Source organism: Halichoerus grypus, chromosome 1 (genome assembly GCF_964656455.1).
Source record: "Halichoerus grypus chromosome 1, mHalGry1.hap1.1, whole genome shotgun sequence".
Taxonomy (NCBI): Eukaryota; Metazoa; Chordata; class Mammalia; order Carnivora; family Phocidae; genus Halichoerus; species Halichoerus grypus.
The window spans coordinates 138,901,846-138,916,545 of NC_135712.1; the positions used below are offsets into that span (position 1 = coordinate 138,901,846).

At 39.6% G+C, this 14,700-nt stretch overlaps 1 protein-coding gene across 14 annotated transcripts in view; it reads left to right on the plus strand.

Moving 5' to 3' along the window:
- The window catches only part of LRRC3B (leucine rich repeat containing 3B), a 143,921-nt gene that overhangs the window by 37,038 nt on the left and 92,183 nt on the right, over window positions 1-14,700 (plus strand). The window contains exon 2 of one of the 14 annotated variants that reach the window (XM_078072494.1): window positions 7,426-7,702. The exons of 12 other annotated variants lie outside the window; for them this stretch is intronic. The gene's annotated coding sequence lies outside the window, so the exon portion shown is untranslated. Of the gene's footprint in view, window positions 1-7,425; window positions 7,703-9,108; window positions 9,130-14,700 lie in introns of those variants that run through there. One more of the 14 variants, XM_078072500.1, reaches the window with a different exon arrangement.

Sequence of the window (14,700 nt, forward strand, 5' to 3'; positions counted from 1 at the left end):
AGAGAAAATTGCAAATAAAGGTCCTGCAGAGAGGGCACCCTGGGCTTCTCAAACTTTCAAGTGCCTGGGAATTGCCTGGGATCATTTTAAAATGCAGAGTCTGAGGCAGTGGAAGTGCAGTGGGGTCTTTGGCATTTCTAACAAGTTACCACACTTTGAGGGGGATGGAGGAGTTGATGAAGCCGAGACCGTTCTTACCAGGCCTTTTTTTGGGGGGGGGGGGGGCAGGGCAGTGAAGGGGAAGGAATAAACATTTATTGAGCCTTTTCACTGACTGGCTGTAAGCTAGGAGCATCACATAGCACCTCATTAATACTTAATGCATGCACAACTATTATTATCTGTATCTTAAACCTCTGTCAAATGAAGTGATGATAATTCCAAAAGCAAACTCTAAGCATCAGCTTTTTCAAAGTATTTTGTTCATGTAGCACATTTCATTAGTTCATACAGTATGGCTATTTCCTCTGATGTATTAAAATTTAAAGAGAATAATGGCCATTCATCAGAAATAGCTAGTGACAATGAGCTCTCCAAGGAATTTTTTGTTTCCAGCACTCAATTTCTGGGAATTGAAATTCAGGGTGATTAAGATGGCCAAACTGGTAGGTGCTGCAAGGCCTCATTCTTTATACGAAATATTTTCAGATGATGTGGTCTCTGCAATAAGGAGTAATAACCAGGTTACACTTGTGACAGTAGATAAAAAATTGCAATCAGGAGAAAAGTGGGATCTTTTATGTTTTCTTTTAATCTACAGTATTTTACAAAGTGCCTCTTCTGGGTCCGAATGAGTTTGCGTAATTCAGGCAGCTCCAGTTCTAAGACTGCGTCTATGCTAGCAGTGAACAGGAAGATAACGGATCCCATTCCATCTGAGCAGTACTATGAGCATGACTACAACCAATTACCCAACAGAAGGGATGGTGAACAGGAGCAGGGGGATATCAGGATCATAGAGAATTGAGGAGCTGGCTTGCGATCAGATGCTAACTTGCTAATGATGTTGCATAGTACGTTGGGAGTTTGGAGATATCCAGATATAAATACTAGAGACGTTTCATAAAAACGTTTTTATGTTTAAAAGGGGAGGCGGAACCAAATATCTGTACATAGTTAATGATAGTAGCCACCAGTATGGTGCTTACTGGGCGCCAGGCACTTTGCATATATTAACTCATTTTATCCTCACGACAGCCCTGTCCTTGTCTCCACTTTATAGGTAAAGAAACTGAGTCACGGAGAGATTAAATACCATCTCCAATTCAGCAGAGCTCAGATTTTGAATCTGAGCAGGCTGGCTGCCGAACTCTCTCTCTCATCATGCTTGTCCTGGGCTCATATACGGCAAGGACATGGGGGTTCGAGTTCAGATTCTGCCGTTTGCACTTGTCCTTTGATAAGTCCTTTGGTCTCTCTGTGTCAGTTCCATCACCTGTGAAATGGGCCTAATGAGGTTCTGCAACCTCCCAGGATTGTTGGGAAGTTGAGATAAGATAATGCATCAAAATCGTACAGATCATATAGGACTATACAGGCAGTTCAAAGATTAGATGGACACATTCGAATTACCATTGGTATATTTTAAATACTATTGTGTGAAGACCCAACTTATGTTTCCTGAGTCTCTATTTTTATATTTTTGCTGCTTCCTCAGGAAGAACTAGTTTTGTCTGGACACTTAAACAGAAAACAACAAAAAAGAAGTCTTTTTGGACTTGCTTTCTTTAGGTTTTCTGAAAACAGAATATTTTGCAGAGGCTCAAAACCAATAGAAACTCATGAGCTGATTTCATTCATTTCTATTTTGTGAAATATTATTCCCTGTAGGTTCTTCTCTGAAGTGTCAGCCCATCTGGATTGCAATGATTCTCCAAGGCCTCTAGAATTTAGCTCTTCATTTGGAAAGGTGTTTTGTGATGAAATTCATTTCACCATAGAATTTTGCACTCAGATTTAGTCCATGATTTTTCTTGTTGCCTTGTCTCGTGCCAGCATATTTTCTCATTCTGCAAAAGCCATCGCTTAGAGTTTTAATGCTCCAGCTGCACACATTTTTCTCCCTCTGAATTTTAGTAAGAGATATTGTAGGGCCCCCCTCATAATTGTATTACTATATCCCTCCTCCACCCAAGAATTCAGGGGACTTGAGAATCGAGATCACAGGGGCTTTGCTTGTGTTGCTGGGGCCAGGATTTCCATGTCTCTGGTTCCTGGATGAGTGTGACGGAAGTGCCTCCTAATTATTAAATTATAAAAATTATAGTTAGAGATTAATTTTCTTTTCTTTTTTTTTTTCTTTTAGGTCAGAAAGCCACAGAAGTCAAGCAAGTGAATTTTAAACCAGAACGTTATTCTATTTCATTTAGTTTTGCCAGATCAGAATGTGTTTCCTTTTCGGCAGCAGGTCATGATAAGTCTTTCAGAGTAAATGTTAGAGTTAGATACAATTAGCTCTCTTAAATAAATTAGCAAATTCGAGACAAAACAAGGATGGAGTGAATTTTACGTGTGCAAGGAGGTAGTATTTTAAAGCTGATTTAATCAAAGGAGAGCCATCAGACAATGACATCATCATTTTCTTTAACTGTAGCTTCTACGATAGGGTTCATTTAGATTTCTGAAGTGACCAGTATAAGAAACTTCAGTAGATAACATGTGTCTCTGCATTCCCAAACATGGCTTGACTTCTCTGGTATTGTTCTAGAGCAAACATTGACAGAGAAAGATGGTCTGTGAGGACTACTGACTTATGCAGACAATATAAGATATGGTCAAAGATACAGTTGTCAGAGAGCACTCAGTTCAGATCCTGCTTTTTTTCATTTCTTAGCTGCATGGCCCTGAGTGAATTTATCTTATCTTGCCTAAGCTTCTGCCTCATCCTTACGTGCAGTGATAATAGTTTTCACCTCAGTGGTTATGGTGACAACTATGCCAATGTGTTGTGTGGAATACCATATATATTTTTTTATTTTTATTTTTTTAAGATTTTATTTATTTATTTGACAGAGAGAGACACAGCGAGAGAGGGACCACAAGCAGGGGGAGTGGGAGAGGGAGAAGCAGGCTTCCCGCCGAGCAGGGAGCCCGATGCGGGGCTCGATCCCAGGACCCTGGGATCACGACCTGAGCCAAAGGCAGACGCTTAATGACTGAGCCACCCAGGCGCCCCATATATATGTATTTTTTAAGATTTTATTTATTTGACAAAGAGAGACACAGCAAGAGCAGGAACACAAGCAGGGGGAGTGAGAGAGGGAGAAGCAGGCTTCCCGTGGAGCAGGCAGCCCGATGCGGGGCTCGATCCCAGGACCCTGGGACCATGACCTGAGCCGAAGGCAGACGCTTAACGACTGAGCCACCCAGGTGCCCCAGAATACCATATATTTCTTTAAAAAATAATAAAACTTGTCAAGGTAGAAGTTAATTTTGAGACAGTTTTATCTTTGGCTTGTTATTAATCCACGTGGGACCCTAATAGCTGCCATAATTTGTCTTAGACATTTGAGCAATTTCAAAAACACCTTGAATGAATTATGAGTGCCTTTCAAACCAGTCCATAGAAATGCCGCCCCAGAAATGTGTGCATCTTTAAGAGAAGTCCCCTCACTACACAACACACACACATGCACCACACACACTAACATTGGCCTTAGTTTAGGGCAAGGTCTCCTGAGAAGAGAATATGAAGTGTTAGAACTTCAATTTGGAGCCAAAGCGTAATTCCTCTCAGAAGACTACCTATAGAATCTGTGTAGGTACGTACAATTCATCCAAAGCACATTATTGTTTTTAATTCATGGGGTTAATACATGCTTATTTAAAGTCAATTGGGAAAATACTAACAAATAGGAGGATGAAAAAATGCCACTTAAAACCTCAATCCCCACACCCAAATATTATTAATATTTGGGTGGTTTTTATGACTTTAGGTGTTTTGTTGTTGTTAGTTACTGTCATACTCTATAGGTAATTTTATATCCTCCCTTTCCATTATGTTTATTAAAAAAACATTATTACAGTGTCTTTACAAAGATTTTAATGGCTACGTATCATCACACTGAATGGATGTGCTGTCGATTGTCCAGCCACCTTACGCTTTCCCAGTTCTTCGCTGTCGTACTGACACTGCAGCATTTGTGACAATGGTCATGTGCATCCTGCATATGCCACATCTGTCAAGTCGTTACAGTTGGGACTTGGTTCATGCCGCTGCTATCAATGTCCCACGCTGTATTTCCTGATGTTCTTAGATTCCTCCAGCTCAAGATCAAAGTCCAAAGTCAGTCTCTGACGTTTCTGTTTCTTCTAAGGCTAGATGGTCAGGAAAGTGCAGAAAGGTCTGGAATGGAGAGAGGTTACTCCTCTTGCTCAGACAACTGTGTTCTCAGGGTTACAGGTTGCGATCTCTGTGACCCGTCAGAAACTTTTAGTAATTATCTGAGGATCCTGACACTCTTCTGAGAAATGCTGCTATCCTTAACCTGTCACCCCAGCATTCCGTTACCTGTCCCAGGAAACCAGTTACAGTAGCTTCATTTTTACAGGAATATGAATTTTAGAACTTCTAGCCAAACCCCTTCTTTTTCCTTCTCTTGAGTTAGATAATTTAAGTAATTTCTTCTAATTAAAGCTAAACTGCCTTATCTTTTTTTTCCCCTTGTCAATTTAATTAATTACTGTCCTTAAATTCTCTGTCATGCCCTACCTGTGCTCTACATTTTGGGATTTAGAGAGTTTAATACAAGAAAACTGTTCTTGTTTGCTAAGACTGATACTCATCTGATCCATGTGGTACCAGCACACCAGTCACTGAAATATTGAATGCATTAGTACTGAGTAATAAATAGGTTCTACCGCTCTGTCCCCTGAAAGGGCCCCCTCTCATTCCTTAACTTTCTCTGACTCCCACTCTACCCTGGCAGCCCCAGCCCCTCCTCTGAAATCTCTGTGCCATGTAGCTTCTCAGCTCTGCTGTAGCTATGGCATTGTTTCTGCTTATGTTTTAAGACAGACAGACAGACAGACAGATACCTTTGCTTTATTCAAATTGGGATTGGAGTCTTTAACTACGAATTTCCTGGAAAGAATGCAGCTACTTTGGTGGTAGGGATAGCACTTGATTCCCACCACTGCCTCTCACTCTCACCGACCCAGACTGCTTCTTAAAGAAAGCCTTTTTCCAGGTTGATGGTGGGATGATGAAGCCGACTGACATCTCTGTATTTCTACGAAAGCCTGAAACTGGTCTTTCCTATTGCTATTTCTCTCGTTTTGCATACCACGGAGTTGAAGTCAAAGAGAGCAGAAAGGAAGGACAGGTGTGAATCTATGCATCTGTATTACCAAGGGGGCCTTTCTAAGAGCCCCGACACTTGGGCAGAAGGGGAGATGCGTTCTTGTGCTGGCTTTGCTGTTCCGTCACTTTTGCTCCCAATGCATTATGTGCAAGAGTCCTGGGTTACTCTGTAGGCCCTCCCAGGTACAATGGCATCAGTAAAAATCTCTTCCAAGTCTATTCTACAAACTTCTCCCCTTTTGCAGGCAGCAAGTTCTGGCTTTGAGAAAAGGGGCACATGTAATGGTAATATTTATGTACCAGAGTTAGGTGTTATGTTTGCTTCTGTCCAAGTAGTAATTTGTGGAATTCATTTTGCAGGTTGCCTTGATGACAGCTCACATTGATTATGTTTTTGCTGCCCACAGCCAAACACACACACATACATCTTCATTTTACTGTTGGTTCTCTAGGAAACTTTTTCTCTACGTCTAATTCTCTCCAGACTTAGAATTTTATTAATTACTTAAGAAATCCTGGGTAATTTCATAAACTTCCCATTTAAGTAATCATGCCTAAATTGCATTTAACTGAAAGGGCTGTGTATTAATTGTGCCTGGTGTTTTTGTTGATTAGGCAATTCTGTATCTGTGCTAATCAGAGTTGCCTTGTGTCTGTCGACACTGATGAAGTCTTCTGTCAATTGTGTTGATTTAAAATATTAGTTGTATTTTGCTTTCCCAAGGTAGGGGAGCAGTTCTGAGCATGACTGTTTTAGTCCTCACTCTGAACTGACAAAATGGAAATGATTATGGCTTGAAGTTAATTGCCATAATTAAGTTAAGTCACTTAAGCCAGAAACCTGGATTTGTCCTTGCCTAGTTCCTCCCCGTCATGCAGTACAACATTTATGCAGTCAAAACCTTGCCAATTTCACTCCCTAAATATTTCTTGGGTTACATATTCTCCTCTAGCTCAGGCCCCTGGTATGTCTTGCTTGGACTATCTCTGCAGTCTTTGACTTGGTCTCCTGATGATGGAATAGCCCCTCTTAATTCAGCCAGAAGGATCTTTCTATGCACTTCTGAACAAATTACTCTCATGCTTAAAAGCTATCAGCAGATACCCACCATTTACAGAAAAAGGCCATGCTACTTTGCAGGGCATGGAAATCTTTCTGTACTTTCCCGTTTTTTTCAGCTTCATCACCTGCACCTTTCCAATTTGAACTTGATACCACACGAACACCAAATTATGTGCTTTTTTCTCTGTTGCTCATTTTCATGTTTTGGTTTGGGCTGGAATATTTTGTTCACTTTCCATATCCTGACTCATGAGTCCTCATCCACACTTCAGCAGTGAGCTTGACCTATTGCCTCTTTCAGGAATTTTGGGGAAAATGTTTTCCTAGCACTGTTGAATTTCAGTATCGATCTATTGACAGTATCCATTCATGTGTCTGTTCCTCACTACTACTGCCACTAGGCTTAAGTTCTCTGAAGGCAGAAAGGGCCCTACTCATCTTGTTATCCCCAGCCTCTAGGACAGCGTCTAGAGTCTAGTAGTAATTGACAATGTCATGCCGGGCCACCAGATATAACCAATGAAGTGGAGGTTTTTTTGTTGTTGTTTTTGTTTTCACTATAGGACATATTTTTGTATAGTTCCCTAGAATCAGACTCTGAGCTGAAGGCTCATGTGAAAATGATTTATTAGGAACTGGTCCTAGAAAAAACTAGTAAAGGAGTAGGGCAGTGAGGCAGGGAAGTGAAGGGAAGGAGGCCAAGGATGGGAGTGCTATCAAGAGAGTCTCAGTTCTGCAGGGGAGTTCTAGAGACAGTTTGGGTCCCACTTTCGATTTGTCCCCACCAGGGTGGGGTTGTTGGATATACTCACATCTATCAACATTGGCCAAAGATCGCCTCTCCCCCAAAATATAAACTCCCAGTCACTTGGCTTTCAATGTATATAGTTAGGTCAGTGGAGCTCAAAACTACACGTGTCAGAATCACCTAGAAGGCTTATTAAAATACAGATTGTTGAGCCCTCCCCCCAGAGTTGCTGATTCAGTGGATCTGTGGTTGGGCTTAAGAACTTGCAGTTCCAGCAAGTTACCAAGTGATGCTGATGCTCCTGATTTGCAGATCATACTTTGAGAAGGACTGATTTATGCAAAGTGAGTTACAGTGGCCTGAGGCCTGAGGGTCATCCTACAATAAAGTCATGAGTACAGGCTGCCAGGAATGAAAACACACCAGAATCATCAAGGGATCCAAGGGAATAAGGATAAAACATCAACAGCATCTGCTTCCAGGGATTGGGTCCTGACTAACGCCCAAGACGATTTGAGCTGTCCAGAGCAGAGTGCTGCTGGCCCCATTTCTACTCCAAGGCCAGATCCCAATTTGAAGGACTGGTTATGTGAGTATTTAACTTCTAAATCAAATTTCACTTTGCTGTAATTGAAGATCACACTTACTAAACTATTTCTTCATATCATCTTTGGTTCTCTTGTCCTCCTCATTAAAATCTGCTAAAAGTACTTTCTGGAATCACCATTGGACATTGTCTTGTTGACATGTCTTTCTTCCTAGCTGACTTCTTTGTGTGTTCTCTTTTATTATAATTTACCAAAACAAACTTCAAAATGTTATCTAATCAGAAAAGAGTAGAGTGTAGTAATATAGAAAAGAGTTGAGGCAACAAACTAAAAACACAGTGTAAGAAAAAGATGTAGTGTAAGAAATGAATAACCAGACACTAAAATAGGCTAAATCAGCAAGAAATGACCTAGAATTAAAAAAAAAAAAATAGAAATTAGTTGTTGGCTTGCCAGATGCTCTTCAGAAATAAGTGGAATTTTGGCAATTGTGGGAATTTTGGTCAAAGCTTAGGTATGATTTTATTTTACTAAAAGAAGATTTCCTTCACTGTTTTTTATCCTGGAATCACTCAGGAATCATGAAATGGTCCTTTCACTGTACTCTTTGTTTATTAATTTAAATCAATTTAACAGAAACATACTGAGAACCTACTCTGTTTAAAACCTGGGGAGGAAGGGGAGGGGGAGAACCATGGAGAAGGAGGAAATTTGCCCTTACAAAGCTTACTGTCAGATGCCTTTTTGAGAGCGCTTAGTATGATTTGGATCCTAAATTTAGTCATATGTGTAAAACTTACAAAGACTACAAAGAAAAAAGACTTCAGGGAAGAAAGAAGTATAAGAGGAAAAACCTATGACAAATAGGTAATTGCTGGTAAAGAAAATGACAGAAAAACATAGCCATCTTCAAATTTTTTTAAGTTTATGATAAGAGAATAATTTTTTCAGGTATGCCAAGACAGAAGAAGTGCTTATCAAAGAATTTGTCTGTAATGAAAAGGTTGATGGGATTTTAAGGGTTTCCCTGGAAGGAAGGATATTACTACTTATTGTATTCCTTCTACAACTCCATGGTTTTATACCAATTATCACAACCAATCCACCAGACTATTGAGCAATAGGTATTGCCGTTTTTTGAGTGAAAATTTTAAAATTTAGAATGATTTTAGATGAACAAAAAAAGTAAAGATAGAACAGAGAGTTCCTGTATACATACCCTCACTCACTTTCCCCTATTGTTCACATCTTCTGTTACTCTGCTTTATTTGTGACAATGAAAATTCCAATATTGGCACATCACTATCAACCAAACTCTGGACTTGTATTGGATGTCACCACAGTACTTTTCTTTTCCAGGATCCAATCCAAGATCCACACTACACTTATCAACTCCTCTGGTCCATGACAGTTTCTCAATCCTTTCTTGTTTTTCATGATCCTGACAGTTTTGAAGAGTACTGGTGAGGTATTTTGTAAAATTGAAATTGCTATTTTTTAATAGAAGTTTATCAGCTGTAACATTTTCATTAAAGATAGAGATTTGGGCTGAAAAGAAAGGTATCAGTAATAACTTTTGCCAGCAACAACATTAAAAACTAAGAATGAACTGTTTTGTAGCAATACTTGGGCTCCTTGAATTCTAGGAATGCTCCCTCTGTGATTTTTTCACTGTTACTAAAGGCCCCCTTTTGAGAAAAAGAAACACACCTTAGTTTAGACCAGTATACCCAATCCCATGGCCTTTCAGCTCCTGGGAGATTTGATGAGGATGCTAACCTTCTAAGTGAATTCTTAGGGATCACTAACACTTGATAATAACTAACTGAACCTAGTGCATTATTAAGTTTATTAAGAGTCCTAATTCTGCATTCTGCTAAAATGTCTGGTTGTCATACAAAGCTTCATATATCCTTTAAGATTAAGTTGGGCTGTAAGGACAGAGATTTGGAAAAAAAAAAAAAATGGCCAGTAAATATAGAGACTTAAAGAAGGCAAACATTTATTATTTTCTCACCTAGAAACAACTCAGAGTAGACAATCCAAAACTGGAATCAGAGCTATAGAAATTATTCACTCAGGGACATAGGCCTCCTTCGGCTCACTGTTCTGTTATCCCTAGAGTGTGGTCCCATTCTTCTGGTCCAGAAGGGCTGGTAAAACTCTGTTCATCACATCCACATTGCATGCAATAGGATAGAGCAAGAAAAGAGTGTGCCTTCTCCCTTATAAGAAGATTTCTGGAAGTACCACACAATGTTTCCTCTTTATAGCTCCTTGACCACATGAATACTCCTAACTACAAAGGAGGTCGGTTATATGATTTTTTATTGTAGGTGGTCATGTACCTAGCAAAAATTGAATATCTCTTCAAAGAAGAAGGTGACACTGGAAGTTGGGAAATAAATAGTGGCCAACACCACACTTGGCAGTGTTGTACAATCCCTCCTGCATACGTAGACACAGATCATTGAGTTACTAACAATTTTCAGTACGCCATCAATGGTTGAGTTTTTAGACTCAACATTGGACCTATCATTAATTTTTGCATAAACAGTATTTTGGACCTGTATTTTTCAAATAACTAGATGATGGGGACATATCTGGATTGCAGTGAAATCCTAAAGAAAATGGATTTGCTTAATTTATTTTAGGAATGCATAGAATAGTGGAGCTGTCTTTTTCCCTCCATAAATGAATTGGAGAGCCTTCGTTCCAGAGGATGTGCCCTGGGAAATGACTAAACTCTTTCAAGAAGTAGCAAGCAAGATGGCTCTGGAAGACCATGACCAAGCCAAAGTTGGTTACTTAACAGAGTGGTTAGGCATTAAGCTAGAGAGGTTAAGGGGGCAGGATCAGAAAACTCTGAGGACTTTGAAATTTTCCTCCAGGTCAATGGGGCAGCCATTGAAGGATGTAAGCAGAAGCATGACAGAATTATTTTTGTGCTGGAGATGCAGTTGTTCTTGCCAGAAACTCATTTTTTGTGGGGTATGTCATGGTAGTAGAATACACATTTTTTTTAAAGATTTTATTTGTTTATTTGACAGAGAGAGACACAGCGAGAGAGAGAGCACAAGCAGGGGGAGTGGGAGAGGGAGAAGCCAGCTTCCCACTGAGCCGGGAGCCTGACGGAGCTCCATCCCAGGACCCTGGGATCATGACCTTAGCCAAAGGCAGACACTTGACAACTGAGCCACTCAGGCGCCCCAGAATGCACATTTTCATTCTCATAGTTTCCCGCATTGCTTTGCAGGACTGGGTCCCCAGGAGAAAGTAGAGCAGCTATTAGGGACATTTTCCAAGAATCTGGGCTTTTAAGTTTACAGAGGACAGCTAGGGCCTTCCTGGTGTCATGGCATGGGGACCTTTTGTTAAGTTTTTTTGTTTTTGTTTTTACTACAAAAGGGATAAATAATTACCGTTGAAAATTTGGAAAATACAGAAAAGCAAATAAACCTCCCTAAACTATTGTAGCCAGCAATGAATACTGTTACCATTTTAGTGTATGATACTCTGGCTCTTTTTCAATGCAGATAGACTGCAAATTTTTGCAGGATTTAGAATGCCTTCTAAAAGTCTATTTTTAGTCCATGGAGTCTTTAGTAGAAGAGAAAGGGTTTAGTAGTTCCCATCTGGCAGCTGAAGAATCCTGGGGAGCCACGAATTACTCATAAGGGTCCTCAAATCTGCATGCTTATCAAACATTGACTGTAGATTGAACAAATTAATATGTCACACACACATGTTCAACCATTGGGTAAACATACGAAGATGCTATTCATTGAGATTAATAAATGCAAATTCATTCAAAAGCACTACTGAATTTAGAGTAGCTTACTGTCATTAGTTATTTTTTCAGTCAATGAATATTAAATAAATTCAACTATCTTATAGTAGGCCCACAGATGTACTGAAGTTCCAAAGCGGTCCTTGTGCTCGTGTTGAGGGATGAGTGGTTTGTGGAGCTATTGTTGTTTCCACCATGTCATACTTCAGTCCATGCCAGTCACATGCTTCCAGAACACTTCCTTTGCCTTTACTTTTCTTACTTTGCTCCTTTCATTGAGAAGAAACAAATTGCTCACATTGTTGGAAGCTCCTTCTTCCTTAGTTGCATTAACAAACCTGTACTGGCTTAGCTAGAAGATTAAAGATTTGATTGTTGAAGCAAAAATACTGTTGAAATGTACCAACATTTGTAAAACAAGGAGACGATTTTTTCTCTTTTACCCCTGATGGCCCCAAGAGTCATGAACCCCAAACTTCACTAATTGCTTGATTCTCATTCCTTAAGATTGACTCTCTTAGTGAAATCTGTCCTATTTGAAAAGAGTAAACCAATAATTTGGAAAATAAAGGAGGTTTCTTATTTGCCATTCTGAGGAAAAAACTATTTCACACTTCATTACTTTTCTCTCGGCAAAGTTGAATCTTAAAGTCCTACGGTTGCTGGTGAAAGATGATTTCTTGGATTTTCCATAAGCAGGATGTGTTAACAGATGCCCTTTCCAAGCCAATTATTTTAGTTTTGTTTTGTTTGTTTGGGTTCAGTTCTGTTACTTGGGGGTGCACACTGGCAAAAGATCAAGTCCTCCTCACCCATTCCAGTGCATTCCAAATGTAATCACATTTCCCAGAGCTTAATAAAATGCTTTTACCCCTCTCCATCCCACTTAGCCTTCTCTTTTTAGGTGGTTTGAATTAATATTCCAGTCCCTGATTGAGTTTGCCATCAGTTTAGCACTTCATTCTAATCATTTCTCTCCTTTGTCCTTTCATTTTTATCTGTGGATGTTGTTAATTAATCTATTTCTTTCATCACAGGAGACGTGAGGGTGGTTTAGGAGAGGAGCTACATGCTCAGTTCTGAAGAGAAATCATTTCATCACTTTGCCTTTCACAAGTGAGAGATGTGGAGCGGTCTTCTAGAATATGGAGAGACACATTAGTGCTGTGTTTCCCAAAATAACCAAAGGGATTTAGTGTGGAGTCCTGTCCCTTCCCTCCCACCCCACTGCTTGATAAGAGGTCATGGTGGGCGATACAGGGGAATGTTCATTGTATTATTATTCCGGAGGCTTGAATTCTTGTTCACTATGCCACTCAGATCCTTGGGCAAATTATTTCTTCTTTTTGAGCTTTGGGCCTTTTAATCTATCAAATAAAGGTCCTGCTATTCCAAGGTTTTCTGGGAATCCTATGAAATATCACGTGCTATAAAAATATCAGGAATCAAAGGTTTTATTAACAAGCCGAAGGCAAAAGTCATTTGTTTCTTATTTGTTTATTGCATCCAAAGAGACAATAAGCCTGGGTATGAATTTCCAGTCCTACTTATGTGTCACCTTGAGCAAGTTACTTGACCACTTTGTGTCTCAGTTTCCCCAAGCATAAAATAGAGTTAATCATAACTACTACCTCATTAGATTAGGCAACTGGAAAGCAATAATTCACAGAAAGAGCTCAGTGTGGTACTGGGCACATCATAAACCTCAGTAACCATTAATGTCTTTATCAGCACATACAAAGAACTAGCAAGGAGAATTCTGATATTTTAGTTCTTTCATTCAGGGTGTGTTCATCACATCCTATGCCAGGGGCATCATAGTGACTCTGCATTGAGAGAGGTGAACAGAGTCCTTTTCTCATGTAACTTACAGAAAGAATATCTCTATTTAAAGGACCAAAACTAGCTCCATTTTACTGACAAAGGAAACTGACGCTCAGAGATGTGAAGCAGATTATTTTAACCAGGACCATTGTGTAGGTCTTCAGATTGTGTCCTAGAATTCTTTCTTCTGTATTTGCAAACTTGAGCTTGACATCCTTCCCTAACAGAAAACTCTCCCAGAAAGGCCAAGATAATAAACGCTGTAGATTTTAAACACAAGATCTGTTTTGTTGCTAGAAGATTGAAAAGCCACTGCAGTAACAATGATTCATTGTTAAACTCATTTTATAGACTTCTCAAACACATGGTGTTCTGTGCACACCCCCTCCCCCCAGCTCTAAGCTTCAACCAGTTGAAAGAAATTGCTGTCCAGTAACTGGGGTGTTCATCCCCCGAAAAAAACCTTTGCTTTCTGGTTACACAACTGTGTATATATATTTTTGGATTTACAGGAAAAATATTGAATATAAAAATATCCAATATATACATACACATTGATATGGCAATGTCAGTCTTTTTAAATGGAATCCTTAAATTTAAAATTGAGTAAGTTTTTTGGAAGACAAAATGCATTTGGAAAAGAGTATTCTTGATTTTTCAAAGGGCAAACCTGAAGATATATCAAGGAAGAGGGAACACAGCTTTTAATTATATGATATCCCGGCAATCACAGTCAGTAATTTTGAGGGAGAAAGGTGGTGATAAGTCCGTTGCAACACGCCATGCAGTTGTCAGCCTGATTTCTTCTTTTCATTGTTCAGTTGCAAGGTGAGTTCTTAGCTGTTCAATAAAAGTTGTGACACAAGCATACGGAATGTCTTCCCATAATGTCCAGTTAACTGTAAAGAATCAAAAAAAAAGAAGACCTGGGTGGCTCAGTCGGTTAAACATCTGCCTTTGGCTCAGTTCATGATCCTAGAGCCCTAGGTCGGGCTCCCTGCTCAGTGGAGAGTCTAATTCTCCCTCTGCCTCTCACTCCACTCGTGCTCTCTCTCTCTCTCTCAACTAAATAAATAAAATCTTAAAAAAGAAGAAGAAGAAGACCCTTCACTTGGGTGGTTACATTGGGAAGACGACCTGCCTTTTGAAAAAGAACATTAGATTTACCATGCGTTTCCTGGATGGGCAGCTCATACTGAGTCTCTGCTCCCAGCCTCCAACCTGGTCAGCCTGGTATTAACATTTTTATTATTAGACATAAAATCTCAAATTGATTATCCATTATCTCAAAATCAGATTATCTGATGTATCAGAGGCTAAAACCTTAGCCTTCAAATTACAGTCACGGCACTAGTAGCTACTTAAGATTTTTGCATTCAACATATTTGATATTTTCTCCTTTTTCATGTCTTTGAAATCAATCCA